Here is an 11193-nt window from a genome sequence, read left to right as displayed (position 1 = left end):
TGCAGTGGTTTATGCCATTGACAAGTTTAGATCCTACCTAGTAGGATCCAAAGTGATTGTGTACACTGACCATGCTGCTCTTAAATACTTACTCACAAAGCAGGATTCAAAACCCAGGCTTATCAGATGGGTGTTGCTTCTGCAAGAGTTTGATATAGAAATAAGAGACAGAAAAGGGACAGAGAATCAGGTAGCTGATCATCTGTCCAGAATAGAGCCAGTAGTTGGGGCGTCCCTCCCTTCTACTGAGATTTCTGAGACTTTCCCAGATGAGCAATCTTTTGCCATTCAGGAAGCTCCATGGTTTGCAGACATTGCAAACTATAAAGCTGTGAGGTTCATACCCAAAGAGTACAGTTACATGCAGAAAAAGAAATTAATTTCAGATGCCAAGTACTACCTTTGGGATGAACCATATCTCTTTAAGAGATGTGCTGACGGAGTGATCCGCAGGTGTGTACCCAGAGAAGAAGCACAGAGGATCCTATGGCACTGCCATGGATCACAGTATGGAGGACATTTTGGAAGTGAGCGAACAGCCACTAAAGTCCTCCAATGTGGCTTCTACTGGCCTACTCTCTATAAAGATTCCCGAGAGTTTGTGCGTAACTGTGACAGTTGCCAAAGAGCTGGTAACCTGCCTCATGGATATGCCATGCCTCAACAAGGGATATTAGAGATAGAGCTGTTTGATGTATGGGGAATTGACTTCATGGGGCCATTCCCACCATCATACTCAAACACTTACATTCTGGTGGCAGTGGACTATGTATCTAAGTGGGTAGAAGCAATTGCTACACCCACTAATGATACTAAGACCGTACTGAAATTCCTCCAGAAAAACATTTTCAGCAGATTTGGCGTTCCCAGAGTGCTAATCAGTGATGGGGGCACTCATTTCTGCAATAAACAACTATACTCTGCTATGGTCAGATATGGAATTAGCCACAAAGTGGCAACTCCGTATCATCCACAGACAAATGGGCAAGCAGAGGTCTCTAACAGAGAACTAAAAGAATCCTAGAACGGACTGTAATGGCCCGAAGAAAGGATTGGGCAAAGAGCTTGGATGATGCTCTGTGGGCATACAGAACAGCATTCAAGACTCCTATAGGCACCTCTCCATACCAATTGGTGTATGGGAAGGCCTGCCATTTGCCTGTGGAACTGGAACATAAAGCCTACTGGGCAACCAGATTCCTAAACATGGATGCACAGTTAGCTGGTGAAAAAAGACTGCTACAGCTGAATGAGCTAGAGGAGTTCAGACTCAATGCCTTTGAAAATGCAAAAATTTATAAGGAAAAGGCAAAGAAATGGCATGACAGGAAATTGTCAACCAGAGTCTTTGAGCCAGGACAAAAAGTTCTGCTCTTCAACTCTAGGCTCAAACTGTTTCCAGGAAAACTCAAATCCCGTTGGGGGGGTCCATATGTGATTACAGGAGTGTCACCATATGGATATGTTGAGCTTCAGGATATTGATTCTGATAAGAAGTTCATTGATAATGGACAGAGAATCAAACACTATCTTGAAGGAAACTTTGAGCAGGAGTGCTCAAAACTGAGACTAGAGTGATTCTCAGTGAAAGTCCAGCTAAAGACAGTAAAGAAGCGCTTACTGGGAGGCAACCCAGTCATTAGTAGGTTGTATGATTGTTCTTACAGAGGCAAATATCAAAAAATGAAGGAATTCACAAAGTTACAGAAGGATTCAGCTCAAAAAGCAGAGAAAATGAGCTTACTGGCGAAAAAAACGCCAGTAAGGTGCATTTTGGGCGTTAAACGCCAGAATGGGTACCATTCTGGGCGTTTAACGCCAGTAATGGTACCATTCTGGGCGTTAAACGCCAGAATGGGTACCATTCTGGGCGTTTAACGCCAGGTGTGCAGCATCACTGGGCGTTCAGAAAAACGCCCAGTGAGGAAGGTTTTCTGGCGTTTAACGCCAGCCAGGGTACCTGGCTGGGCGTTAAACGCCCAAAAAGGGTGCCAAGTGGGCGTTAAACGCCAGAATGGGTGCCATTCTGGGCGTTTAACGCCAGAAAGGTGGGGGGACCACATTTTTGTTTTCAACTCAAATTTTTTCAAACTTTCCTCTTTTTACCCATAATCTTCTACATAAATGCACTTCAACCTTTCATCATTCACTTTCAAATCTTCACAAATCAAAACCATTCTTCAAATCTATTTCAAAATAATCTCAAATCTTCTTCAAAAACTCACCCTTTTCTCAAATTTCTTCAAAATCTTTTCAAATTTCCTTTCAAATCTCTCTTTTGTTTTCGAAATTCTCCTCCCCCCACTCTATAAATGAACGTTCCTCACCCCTCCTTCCTCACACCATTCGAATTTCCTCTCTCTCTCTCTCTCTCTCTCTTCTTTCTTTTCTTTTTGCTTGAGGACAAGCAAAACCTCTAAGTTTGGTGTGCTTTTCCGTGATCACTAAGCTAAGATCTATCAAGATCATGGCTCCCAAGGGAAAACAAACCAACTCAAGAGGAAAGAAAGAGACTAATCCAAAGAATCTTTGGAATGAAGAGAAGTTCTTAACCAAAGAACATGAAGACCATTATCACAAAATAATGGGTCTGAGGTCAGTGATCCCGGAAGTTAAATTTGATCTGAAAGAAGATGAATATCCGGAGATCCAAGAGCAAATTCGAAACAGAGGTTGGGAAGTTCTGACCAATCCTGAGACAAAGGTTGGAAGGAACATGGTTCAGGAATTCTACTCAAATCTGTGGCTAACAGATAAGCAAAGAATGACTGGAACCGCTTACCATACCCACAGAACCATGGTCAGAGGGAAAGTTATGTACTTCCATCTGGACAAAATAAGAGAAATCTTCAAACTACCTCAACTACAAGATGATCCTGATTCCTTCAATAGGAGGATGGTGAGAGTAGATAAAGGTTTGGACCAAGTTCTAGAGGACATCTGCCTCCCTGGGACTAAGTGGATAACCAATTCAAAGGGTGTCCCAAACCAACTCAAGAGGGGAGACCTCAAGCCAATTGCAAGAGGTTGGCTAGACTTTATTGGGCGTTCCATATTGCCCACTAGCAACCGTTCTGAGGTCACCATCAAGAGAGCAGTGATGATTCACTGCATTATGCTTGGAAAAGAAGTGGAGGTTCATCATGTGATTGCTTGTGAGATCTACACCATTGCAAATAAGAATTCCACTGAGGCCAAACTGGCTTACCCAAGCTTGATTTCCTTGCTCTGTAAAGAGGCTGGGGTGAAGATGGGAGTAGATGAGTTCATACCTATTGAACACCCAATCACCAAGAAGTCAATAGAAGGACAAGTGCAAGACAACTCCATCAAGAGGAGGGCACAGGAATTCCTCCCTGAATTCCCAAGAATTGACTACTGGTCCAGCCTAGAAGCATCTATTAACAAGCTGCAAGAGACTATGGAGCAACTGAAGGAAGAACAGCAGAATCAGAATTGCATGCTCTGCAAATTGCTGAAGGAACAAGAGAAGCAGGGGCGTGAAATACAAGAGATGAAACGCCAAAAGCTCTCCTCTCAAGCTGAGGGAGCATCCACTTCTCAAAATCAAGGTTGTTGAGTCCTAACTCTGTGAAAACCTCTATCATTAGGAGCCTCTGTTTTTCGTTTTTCTTTATTTTCCTTTATTTTTATTTTTTCGTTTTTCTAGTCTCATTCTATATCTATTTTTGAGTCTTGTTTTTAATCCATAATTAATAAAATTAAAGTTATGCCTTAAAGTTATGAATGTCCTATGAATCCATCACCTCTCTTAAAAGAAAAATGCTTTAATCACAAAAGAACAAGAAGTACAGGGTTTCAAAATTTATCTCTGAAACTAGTTGAATTAGTTTGATGTGGTGACAATACTTTTTGTTTTCTGAATGAATGCTTGAATAGTGCATATGTCTCTTGAATTTGTTGTTTTTAAGAATGTTAAATTTGTTGGCTCTTGAAAGAATGAGGAGAAAGAGAACTGTTATTGAGGATCTGAAAAATCATCAAATTGATTCTTGAAGCAAGAAAAAGCAGTGAATACAAAAAAAAAATATATATATTTTTTCGAAAAAAAAAAAAAAGAAAAGAAATAGAGTTGTGATCCAAGGCAATAAGAGTGTGCTTAAGAACCCTGGACACCTCTAATTGGGGACTTTAGCAAAGCTGAGTCATAATCTGAAAAGGTTCACCCAATTATGTGTCTGTGGCATGTATGTATCCGGTGGTAATACTGGAAGACAGAGTGCTTTGGGCCACAGCCAAGACTCATACATAAGCTATGTTCAAGAATCATTATACTTAACTAGGAGAATCAATAACATTATCTGAGTTCTGAGTTCTCATGGATGCCAATCATTCTGAACTTCAAAGGATAGAGTGAGATGCCAAAACTGTTCGGAGGCAAAAAGCTACTAGTCCCGCTCATCTAATTGGAACTATGTTTCTTTGATATTTTGGAGTCTATAGTATATTCTCTTCTTTTTATCCTATTTTGATTTTCAGTTGCTTGGGGACAAGCAACAATTTAAGTTTGGTGTTGTGATGAGCGGATAATTTGTACACTTTTTGGCATTGTTTTTAGTATGTTTTTAGTATCTTTTAGTTAGTTTTTAGTATATTTTTATTAGTTTTTAATTAAAATTCACTTTTCTGGACTTTACTATGAGTTTGTGTGTTTTTCTGTGATTTCAGGTATTTTCTGACTGAAATTGAAGGTTCTGAGCAAAAATCTGATCCAGAGACTGAAAAGGACTGCACATGCTGTTGGATTCTGACCTCCCTGCACTCGAAGTGGATTTTCTGGAGCTACAGAAGCCCAATTGGCGCGCTCTCAACGGCATTGGAAAGTAGACATCCAGGGCTTTCCAGCAATATATAATAGTCCATACTTTGCCCAAGATTTGATGGCCCAAACCTGCATAGCAAGCCGGCCTCAGAAATTCCAGCGTTAAACGCCGGAACTGGCATAAAACTTGGAGTTAAACGCCCAAACTGGCATGAGAACTGGCGTTTAACTCCAGAAAACGTCTCTACACATAAAAGCTTCAATGCTCAGCCCAAGCACACACCAAGTGGGCCCGGAAGTGGATTTTTCTGTCATTTACTCATTCCTGTAAACCTTAGGATACTAGTTTACTACTTATAGGACCTTTTGACTTTGTAATCCGTACCTTATGACCCCATAACATTTTGTACACGTTTCTTTCCACAGTATGAGCCTCTAAACCCCATGGTTGGGGGTGAGGAGCTCTGCTGTGTCATGATGGATTAATGCAATTACTACTGTTTCTCATTCAATCATGCTTGCTTCCATTCTAAGATAATACTTGTTCTTAATCCGGATGAATGTGATGATCCGTGACAATCCTCATCATTCTCAACCATGAACGTGTGACTGACAACCACCTCCGTTCTACCTTAGATTAAGTAGTTATCTCTTGGATTCTTTTATCGGAATCTTCGTGGTATAAGCTAGACTGATGGCGGCATTCAAGAGAATTCGGAAGGTCTAAACCTTGTCTGTGGTATTCTGAGTAGGATTCAATGATTGAATGACTGTGACGTGCTTCAATCTCCTGAAGGTGGGGCGTTAGTGACAGACGCCAAAAGAATCACTGGATTCTACTCCGGTCTGATTGAGAACCGACATATGGAATGCCGTGCCGTGACAGGGCATTAGGAATCGTTCCAATGAGAGGATGGGAGGTAGCCACTGACAACGGTGAAACCCTACACACAGCTTGCCATGGAAGGAGACTTGCGTGTTTGATGAAGAAGACAGTAGGAAAGCAGAGATTCAGAAGATGGAGCATCTCCAAAACCCCAACCTATTCTCCATTACTGCAAAACAAGTAACCATTTCATGTTCTTTTGCTTTTCACAATCAATTCTGATAATTTCTGATATCCTGACTAAGATTTACAAGATAACCATAGCTTGATTCAAGCCGACAATCTCCGTGGGATCGACCCTTGCTCACGCAAGGTATTACTTGGACGACCCAGTGCACTTGCTGGTTAGTTGTGCGGGATTGCAAAAGTGTTATTGCAATTTCGTGCACCAGCCTCCCAATAAGTGCTTCTTTAATGTCAATAGCTTGACAGTGAGCTCTTATGGAGCTTCACAGATATTCAGAGCATTGTTGGGACCTCCCAACACCAAACTTAGAGTTTGAATGTGAGGGTTTAACACCAAACTTGGAGTTTGGTTGTGGCCTCCCAACACCAAACTTAGAGTTGGACTGTGGGGGCTCTGTTTGACTCTGCATTGAGAGAAGTTGTTCATGCTTCCTCTCATTACCAAATAACTTGGCATTTAGCTTCATGATGACTCCTAGATATTGAGCAACTTACTCTCCAGTTACATCTTCATCCTCTTCAGAGGAAGAATAGTCTTCAGAGCTCATGAATGGCAGAAGGAGATTTAATGGAATCTCTATTGTCTCTATATGAGCCTCAGATTCCTTTGGATCCTCAATAGGGAACTCCGTCTTGCTTGAGAGATGTCCCAGGAGGTCTTCCTCACTAGGATTTTCATCCTTCTCCTCCCTTGTGCATTCGGCCATATTGATTACATCAATGGCCTTGCACTCTCCTCTTGGATTCTCTTCTGTATTGCTTGGGAGAGTACTGGGAGGAGTTTCAGTGACTTTCTTACTCAACTGGCCCACTTGTGCCTCCAAATTTCTAATGGAGGATCTTGTTTCACTCATGAAACTTAAAGTGGCCTTAGACAGATCAGAGACTAAATTTGCTAAATTAGAGGGGCTCTGCTCAGAATTCTCTGTCTGTTGCTGAGAAGATGATGGAAAAGGCTTGTTATTGCTTAGCCTGTTTCTTCCACCATTATTAAAGCCTTGTTGAGGCTTTTGTTAATCATTCCATGAGAAATTTGGATGATTTCTCCATGATGAATTATAGGTGTCTCCATAAGGTTCACCCATGTAATTTACCTCTGCTATTGCAGGGTTCTCAGGATCATAAGCTTCTTCAGAAGCTGCCTCTTTAGTACTGTTGGATGCATTTTGCCATCCATTCAGACTTTGAGAAATCATGTTGACTTGCTGAGTCAACACTTTGTTCTCAGCCAATATGGCATTCAGAGCATCAATTTCAAAAACTTCCTTCCTCTGAGGCATCCCATTATTCACGGAATTCCTCTCAGAAGTGTACATGAATTGGTTATTTGCAAACATGTCAATAAGTTCTTGAGCTTCTACAGGCGTTTTCTTTAAGTGAATGGATACACCTGCAGAATGGTCCAATGACATTTTGGAAAACTCAGATAGACCATAATAAAATATATCTAATATGGTCCATTTTGAAAACATGTCAGAAGGACACTTTTTGGTCATCTGCTTGTATCTTTCCCAAGCTTCATAGAGGGATTCACCATCTTTTTGCTTGAAGGTTTGAACATCCACTCTAAGCTTGCTCAGCTTTTGAGGAGGAAAGAATTTATCCAAGAAGGCCGTGACCAGCTTATCCCAGGAGTCCAGGCTATCTTTAGGTTGTGAGTTCAACTATGTTCTAGCTCTGTCTCTTACAGTAAAAGGGAAAAGCATAAGCCTGTAGACTTCAGGATCTACTCCATTCATCTTTACAATCTCACAAATCTGCAAGAACTCAGTTAAAAACTGGTAAGGATCTTTAGATGGAAGTCCATGAAACTTGCAGTTCTGTTGCATTAGAGCAACTAATTGAGGTTTCAGCTCAAAATTGTTTGCTCCAATGGCCGGAATGGAGATGCTTCTTCCATCAAATTTGGACGTTGGTTTAGTAAATCACCTAGCATTCTCCTTGCATTATTGTTGTTGGGTTCGGCTGCCATCTCCTTCTCTTGTTCGAAAATTTCAGAAAGGTTGTCTCTGGATTGTTGTAATTTAGCTTCTCTTAGTTTCCTCTTCAGAGTCCTTTCAGGTTCAGAATCAGCTTCAACAAGAGTGTCTTTTTCCTTGTTCCTGCTCATATGAAAGAGAAGAGAAAAAGAAAAGGAAGAAGAATCCTCTATATCTAGACAAAGAGGATCCTTATTATTAGTAAAAGAAGAAAAGAATAAAAGTGGAGAATCCAATCACAAGGGTGAGGATAGAGGCAGTGATTGGAGATGAAGAGAGGTGAAGAGAAGTGTTAGTAAATAAATAAATAAATAGAAGAAGAGAAGAGAGGGAAAATTCGAAAAATAATTTTAAAAAAGTAGTTAATGATTTTCGAAAATTGAAGATAAGATATAATTAAAATTAAAATTTAAAACAATTAATTAATTAAAAAGAATTTTTGAAAAAGGATGAGATATTTTCGAAAATTAGAGAGAGAGAAGTGATGTGTGGAAAACGATCCAACACAAAACTCACCGGCAAGTGTACCGGGTCGCATCAAGTAATAAAACTCACGGGAGTGAGGTCGATCCCACAGGGATTGAAGGATTGAGCAATTTTAGTTTAGTGGTTGACTTAGTCAAGCGTATCAAGTATTGGTTGAGTGATTTTGTATCCAACAGTAAGTAAATAGCAGGAAATGTAAAAGGAGAGGGATAATTTGCAGAAATTAAAGAGACTTGAAAGTAAAGGTACTGAATCTTAAAGAACAAGAAACTAAATGACTGAAACTTAAAGTGCAAGAAATATAAATTGCTTGAATGAAGAAGGGATTTAAGGACTGGGAATTCAGAATTTAAGCAAGGGAAATTAAATTGCAACAATTATCAAAGGAAGAGATGATTTGAAATTAACTAGATCTCGAACAGAAATGGAAATTTGATTGCAGTAGTGGTTCAGCAGAAGAACCAAAAAGAGAAAATCAGATCTCAGGACTCCAGAGACTAGATAGCAGAGTCTAGATCTCAATTGCCTTCCTAGATCCAAGTTCACAAAGCAAGTAAAGAGAAATTGAAGATTGAAGCAGTAAAGGTAATGTAATTTAACTCAATTATGCAGTAGGAAAAATCAAAGAGATCTTAAATGGAGATTGAGACAGAAGTTCCTCAATTCTTCAAACTCAAGATTTAAACAAAACCCAGTAAAGGAAACAAAAAGATCAGAGGAAGAAGAAGTGAATCCTCTCCTCCAATTCTTAAGCCAAATTGCAGAAAACAGAAAATGGAAATTGAAAGCCCAGGAGTTCCAAAACAGAAAATGAAAAGTGCTCTCAAGTTGACTAAGGATGAAAATTCAAAAATGAAAGTAAGCTCCCTTCTAATCCTAACTAACACCTATTTATACACTTTCTATTTTGGATTTCAGAATTTTGAGTGGGTTTTTTGATTTGGTAAAGAAGTGAATTAAGTTGGATTTTTGAGTGAAATTCAGCCCATGTTGCTCCTAGGAGGTTGCTCTGCTCTTGTGGAGGGCAAAGCAGGGAAGCCTTACATGGGGATCCAATTAGCGCGCCAAGTGTGGGAGAGGCATCAGGATGCTGCCTTGCCCTTGTGGAGAGCGGGGCAGTGGTGTCATGGTGCGTGCCTTGCCTCCCTGCCGTGCGTCCAAGCTGCGCCCTGGCCGTGCCAAATTGTGCCTCAATTGCGTGGCAAGGAATGCTGCTCTGCCCTCCTTGTTGGCAGCGCTTTCCTTGTTCTTGGGTGAGGTCCCAAGTTTAAAACTTGGTGGTAGCCTTTTAGCCAAGTGTGGCTCATTTTCCTTTATTGTTGTGCCACTCCCTTCCCTTCATGTGCTTGGGTTCGAAACCTATGGGTGGCACTTGGAGAACAATTTCCTTGAATTTTTCCATGAGGAGCCCGAAATTGCTTTTGAGGAGGGCAGGGCAGAATTTTTTCTTCCCTTGTTTCTTGGCCTAGAATTGTGCTCCGCCCTCAAGGAGGGCAGGGTAGTGAAGCCTTGAATGCTTGGTTCATTGTTGTGCTCCCTTGGAGGGTAGTGTGCTCTTGTGGAGAGCAGTGTGGCTTCCTCCTTCAATGTTGCGCCACATTTTTTCTTCTTTTGCCACACTATTTTCTTCCTTTGGCCACACTTCTTAAGCCACGCTTCCTTCTTTTCTTCTTTTCTTCACCTACAAATAATCAAAACAACCAATCAAAGTATCACCAAATTCACAAGGTTTATAAATCATTCAAATATCAATTAAATTTAGCTTAAACCTCATGATTTAGTATTAATTAAATGGTGGTTATTTGATTCAAATAAAACATGCAATTCCACTCTAAATTGCTTACTTATGGTGCAAGAAAGTGCATAAAAACTAGTGAAACAAGAGAAATTAGCTTGAGAAATGGGTATATGATGACTTGTCATCATAACACCAAACTTAAATCTTGCTTGTCCCCAAGCATGCATCAAAATTAAGAGGAAATGAAATGAAAAAGAAAAGCATACATATCCTTATTAGGCATATAGTAGAACATGATTCATGGAGTTTTTATGCAGACAATGATAACTCAGTTATTGTTTGCTGTTACATAATATACACTTTTCCTCAAAGGCTTACTAAACTTGCTGTTGTAAGGTTTACTTTTTACTTGTTCCCTTGCTAACTTTTCTTGTTTTATTTTGCTTAACAAGCTTATTATTCTTTGAAGGCTTGGTGTCAAATGTTGCAGCAGCCTTTGGCTTTATTTTTACTCAACATTTCTTCACCACAGACACATGGCTCACTATTTCCTCCTAGGATCATTGATGCCCAGCACCTCTTTGGATAACTAAATGTTCTGTAGCTAGGTTGCTCTTTATTGTGGACTTTCAATTGGCCATCCCAAATCAGTTGATCTAAGTGGCCAGGTTTTGAAATACCCCTTAGAATTTACTTATCTAAGCATATCCTAGTACAAGAACACCATAGGCATGTGTCCTAGGGTTCAAGCTATTGGTGCCCAGCCTTATTCTTTGTTTTTCTTGCCATATTGGCTTTTTTCTTCTTCCTTTTCTTTTTGTTTTATTTTATTCTCAAGGGATTTTTTTTTTACTGATAGGAACCTTTATGACAGCAAGCTAGCTCACTCTTCAATGAAAATGACATTATGCAGCAATTATTTCATGAGTTATGCATTTAATCAAACACATATACCACCATTAACTTCCATTCTAACTTATGCAACATTGGATATTTACTTTCTAATTCAAACATTTCTCTTTTATTCAAGCATATGGGAAACAAAACAAAATCCAAAGCTGAGTAATGAATGAAAAGTATTTATGCAAATTATTTCTCTAGCTACTTATTGAACAAATAGAAGTGCATGATAATG

At 39.9% G+C, this 11193-nt stretch overlaps 1 non-coding gene across 1 annotated transcript; it reads left to right on the top strand.

Moving 5' to 3' along the window:
• Positions 1 to 7325: 7325 nt before the first annotated feature.
• LOC130971792 (small nucleolar RNA R71) lies at positions 7326 to 7429 on the top strand. Its single transcript, XR_009083001.1, has one exon. It is a non-coding gene; the product is annotated as a small nucleolar RNA R71 (small nucleolar RNA).
• Positions 7430 to 11193: the final 3764 nt, after the last annotated feature.

The sequence above is a fragment of the Arachis stenosperma genome, chromosome 3 (assembly GCF_014773155.1).
Source record: "Arachis stenosperma cultivar V10309 chromosome 3, arast.V10309.gnm1.PFL2, whole genome shotgun sequence".
Classification (NCBI taxonomy): Eukaryota; Viridiplantae; Streptophyta; class Magnoliopsida; order Fabales; family Fabaceae; genus Arachis; species Arachis stenosperma.
Note: the sequence above shows the minus strand (reverse complement) of the source record. Positions and strands in the feature narration are given on the sequence as shown.